Raw genomic sequence first — 5,698 nt, forward strand, 5'->3', positions numbered from 1 at the left:
ATGGTGCACCAGTAACAAAATGAATTGCTGCATGATAAATAACATCCAGTTTGTGAAGAAGAGTTTTTGAAGCTGATCTGTAAATTAAATCCCCATAATCCAGAATTAATAATACTGTTAATTTGACCAAATGCTGCTTTGAAGAGTGAGTAAAGGAAGATTTGTTCCTGTAAAGAAAACCAATGCGGGCTTTAACCTTTTTAAGCAGTTCATTTATGCGAGTTTCAAACGCCAGTTTCCCATCTAACCAGATACCAAGATATTTATAGCAATCAACATAATCAATCTCAGTACCGTTCAATGAGGAAATTTTAGGCGGAATCTCAACATGTGGTAAATTTCTATTAAAAACCGTACATTTTGTTTTGTAAGTATTTAAAACTAAGTGAAGATTGGTAAAAGCGCGTTGGATACTTAAAAAACTGGCTTGCAATGAAGAAAGTGCTGTAGTCAGAGAAGAATTGGAAGTATAAATGATGGTATCATCAGCATATAGATGTATGTAAGAATCACCTGCAGCAGAAGCAATATCATTAATATAAATATTAAAAAGTGTAGGCCCCAATATACTACCTTGTGGGACCCCTTTCTAAAGCAGGGGATTACGGATTGTAGACGACCAGAACAGTAGTTCCTGAACCAGACCAGACAGGTCTCAGATAGATCAATATATCTTAGCCTATCCAGTAGAATTTCATGGTCCACAGAGTCAAAAGCTTTTGCCAGATCAACAAATGCAGCTACACAATACTCCTTTTTGTCAATGGCACAAATAATATCATTAAGAACCTTAAGAGTAGCAGTTACACAACTATGACCAGATCTAAAACCAGACTGTGCCTGATTGAGAACATTATGTTGCTCCAAATAATAAATGAGGTGCTTATTGACCAGCTTCTCTAATATTTTAGAGAGACAGGGCAAAATCGAGATGGGTCTGTAGCAATTTAAATCTGTTTTATCACCCCCTTTAAAAAGTGGAGTTACAGCAGCAGATTTCCAGTCTCTTGATAGGACACCAGTTTGGAGAGAAAGGTTAAAAATACATGTGATAGGCTCTGCAATGATGTAGGCTGCTTTCTTTAAAAAGGATGGATCTAGATCATCCAATCCAGCTGTTTTGTGAGTATCCAAATTGAGCAGTTCCCCAAGTACCTCAGTTTCTTTTATCAACCAGAAAGAAAATGTGTGAGGACCTAAGGCAGGAGAGTGAAGAGTTGATGTCTGGTTAACAGGAGAGCTATTCTTGAGGCTACAACCAGCATTGACAAAATGTCTATTAAAATGCTTCACCATATTAAGTTTGTCTGTAATAACGACTCCATCATGTTTAATTAAAATTGGAAGATGTGAGGAAACTGTTTCATTTTCCATTCTTTTGATAATCTTCCAAAACCTCTGAGAATCAGGACCATTACCAGCCAAATATTGCTTAAAATAACTTGATTTTGCCTGTCTAATATGTTGAGTATATTTATTTCTTATAGCCCTAAAAGATTGCCAATCAGACATATTTTTAGAAGTCTTTGCTTTACCCCAGAAGGTGTTTATGGCGTATGATCTCAGCTAAATCTGTGCTGAACCAAGGGCTAAGACGATTCTTTACTCTAAATTTTTTAAAAGGGGCATGTTTGTTTAAAATAGTTCTAAACAAAAGAGTAAAATATGCCCAAGCTTCTTCAACATCTGGTATAAGCCCAATTCTCTGCCAGTCCATGTCAGCCAGCTCATATAAAAAGGCTTGTTCACAAAAATTTTTCATAAAACGTTTAAAAACAAACTTCTGAGAATTTTTTTTAAAGTAGAGCTCTTACGAACACAGACTATGCTACAATGGTCACTAAGGCATTGACAAAGTACGCCCGATGTATATTTCTCTGGCCTATTAGTAAGAATAATGTCAATTAATGTACCAGATTCCATAGTCTTAGTATTATATCTTGTAGGGCTGGGCCTGCACAATCTGGGTCAGATTTAAAGCATCTAGTTGTAATTTTAAGGATGCTGGTGGATTAAACATATCCCAGTTCATGTCCCCTAACAAAATAAACTCGGATGAAATGTAGGGAGCAATTACTTCACTTAAAGTGGTTAAAGCACATGCAGGAGCAGAGGGTGGTCTATAGCAACCATCTACTGTAATATTAAAATTATTTGATTAAATAATTTTTTTAACTATTATCTCAAACTGTTTGGTAACTGATTTAGAGATGACCACAGAACACTATAGGTTATCCTTACAGTAGACAACCCCTCCACCTTTAGAAGTTCTGTCTTGTCGAAAAATATTATAACCAGACATAGAAACAGTAGAATTGGGAATGGATATCTTTAGCCACGATTCAGAAATTACTTAAATGTCCGGGTTTGCAGTATAAACATATGCAGTGAGCTCAGCGATTTTAGGTAAAAGACTACGTATATTTAAATGCATTATTCCAAGACCTTTATGCTTAAAAAAACATTCAAAAGTTAACAAAGGCATTGATTTGTTTGCTGAACTGTCCGAAGATGAGCCATTAAATGGGCAGGGATTAGGTTGAATATTCCCTGACATCAACAGTAAGAATGATGAGACATCTCTGTCTGAATAGTCTGATAGAAAAATCCTTATTGACAGTCTTATGGTGATAAATGGGCATAGAAAAATTGTCCTGTAAAGTCATAATGCAGATCATGTGAACCAAAAAAAAACTGAATTGGTTGCGACTAGCGATGAAATAGGCAAAGCTTTGTCCCATGGTGAACGAATGTTTGAGTATGCCCCTCTATTTGTTGTAGGAAAAATAGGCAGAGCTGCAACTGGGGGTTGACAGCCATTAAAAACTTCAACTGAACTGCACAAATAAAAAAAATATAGTGCAGCAGAGAATAGGAACAGTCTTTGTTTATAACTTAACAAGCATCCCGATGACAGACAGCTCTGCAATCGTGTTTTATTATAATCCAGTCCACTTTTTCCACCCGCAGGTGTAGAGTAATCCATAAAAAAGGCTCCGAATCCATGCTGTATGATCCAGTCCGAAATTTTCAATTAGCCGAGTTGTTTGGATACTGAGACAGATGATCGCTAGTAAACAAAGCGCCAGTGTTGTCAAACTACTGTTCTGACCTCATCAAACAACACACGCAACAAGCGGAAAACTGGAGAGCGCCTAGCAGGCAAAAAAGCTGGTAGTCCACGTACAGTTCATACGCTCACACAACGATGTCTCAAGGAAGCAACTAACCTCCCGAACCAGGGCGAAAGGAGCCCAGGAACGACCGCAGACACACACAGATGATACGGTAGTGTAATCCAGAAACCGGCGCAATTATAGAACTGTGACAAAACACTATAAATTCAGTACTAACGTAGATACAAACGTAGATTCAGGGACAAGACATGCAACGTGCAACCACTATGCTGCCATCTTGTGGGTCCCATATGTGCAATATGTGCAACTTCACGAAAGCTCAGACTGATCCAGAGTCTTTTTATATATACTTTTATATATACTTTTCAACATTTACACATTTAAAATTTGCACATTTTTATTGCACTGATTAATTTATTTGAACTGTACACACCCACTGCACATGGACATTTGTAATTATGTACACACCCACTGTGCATATACATTTGTAATTATGTTTATCTATCTGTACACTTTTGATTATAAATAGCAACCTGTACATATATCCATTCATTGTAAATCTCTATTCATAGCTACATAATGTTGATAGTACATCCATCTTTAAATATCACCATATTCTATAACTGCACTTTATAACTTATACCTGTATCCTGCACTTGCTGCTATTGCACTGCTGAACCTAAACTTTATAGCACCTAAACTGCATTTCGTTGCATTGTACTTGTACATGTGTAATGACAATAAAGTTAAATCTAATCTAATAAAAGGATCAGCTACGTTGGTGCCATCTTGGCCCGACTCCCCTAGTCACATCCAATAAGCATTAAAGCAGTGTCGTCAGCCAGCTGTTTCCCCATTATGCTTTTGGTGAGCGCAGTCGACAGAGCAACTGCAGCCGACTGCTCAATCTGAGGCATCCACTAAGACCGTCCTCGCTGCAGCCCACAGCTTGATGACATAGTTTACCAGGTTCGCTACGTAGTTGACAATCGCCTACACCTCCCCCTACCTTAAACCTAATTGTCACAGTAACATGGGCGCTACCTTAGTGGGCAGTACAAAGTCCGTTATGTAGTTGACGATAGCCTACACCTCCCCCTACCCTAAACCCAACCATTCCAGTAGCATGGGCATAACCTTAGTGGGCAGTACAAGATCCGCTACATGGTTAACGATCACCTACACCTCCCCCTACCCTAAACCTAATTGTCGCAATAGCATGGTCACTACCTTAGTGGGCGTACAAGGTGCGCTACGTAGTTGACGATCACCTACACCTCCCCCTACCCTGAACCCAACAGTCACAATACCTTAGTGGTCAGTACATGATGCACTAAATAGTTGACGATCAGTGTTGTATGTGTTTGCATGTGCATCAAAGACCAGTTATAGCTGTTCGAACAAACCTCACTTCCTTTACCTCAAAAGATGTACTAGTCACAGGCAGTCTGCCTAATGATAATCTGAAACCTGCTCTTAAACTGAAAAGTTGAACCAGATGGGTTACATTGGTGCCCTGGTGACCCAAATGGAAGTGAGGTTTACTGAGTGTTTAAGAAGTCAGCTTTTAGGAGTTGTGCACTCTCCAGCTAACTATGGAACCTACAAACTTTAATATGTAATTCACTCACATGCCAAAAACACTGGGTTGAGGAAAGAAAACAACAACAGGTTAGCATATGCATTTATCATATCAATAGTTGAGCTAAGTTCAGAGCTTCCTCCATATCTGACATGAAAAGCCAAGTGAAAAAAAAAAATCATACTGTGGGTGGAAATTTTACATTCAAACCTTTTGAATCTTTGATGAATTTGTTGGTTTTTATTTCTCCTCTGTATTACAGTGCAAAAATGCTGAGTTGCACAAAATCAATGTGTTAGAACATTAAGGAATTTAGCTAACTTATATTTATATCTTTATATCTTACAATGTTTTTAAAAATTACATAGATTTAATATATAAAATTTAGGTTCTCTAAAAAAACTCAAGGAATTGTGTTGCCTCAGCTTATTTTATACAAGTAGTTTGAACAAACATCAAATGCCATTTTTTGAGTGAACAGGAAGACGCTTCACCTGCAAACTTTACACATACACTGCCAATGCAGTCTCACAAACGAGCTGTTTGTCCATCAGCAGCTCAAACCACATCTCTGATGAAAACAAACCACAACAGGTTTCAGTTTGAGTTCAGTTGTCAATGTCTCTAAAACTGGCACTGAAGATTATGGGTTTAACTGTGTACTTTGTTTTTCCTTTTACTAAAACTAGGAACTGAATACACTATTTTAAAACACTGGGTTGTACTATTGGTTTTGGAATGAAATGTTGTTAATTCATAATTCACACAATAGTATCATACTCTGAGCAATTTGACACAGCTAAGCACTGAACTGCCTTTCCAAAACATATGCTAGATATTAAAAAATAAAGAATATTTGTAACTTAAGAAGAGTTCAAATCATAACGAAGACCAAAAAAAAAAAATTGAAACAAACAAAAAATAACAACTTCTAACGTGTAACAAACAGGGAGGGTCAATCCCTCTTGTGGGAGGAGTC

The 5,698-nt window shown here is 37.5% G+C and overlaps 1 long non-coding RNA gene across 1 annotated transcript in view; it reads left to right on the forward strand.

Annotated features, from left to right (window-relative positions):
• The window catches only part of LOC147838372 (uncharacterized), a 280,547-nt gene that overhangs the window by 115,758 nt on the left and 159,091 nt on the right, over window positions 1-5,698 (forward strand). The window lies entirely within an intron of this gene.

The sequence above is a fragment of the Danio rerio genome, chromosome 22, assembly GCF_052040795.2.
Source record: "Danio rerio strain M-AB ecotype USA chromosome 22, GRCz13ab, whole genome shotgun sequence".
In the NCBI taxonomy this organism is placed as follows: Eukaryota; Metazoa; Chordata; class Actinopteri; order Cypriniformes; family Danionidae; genus Danio; species Danio rerio.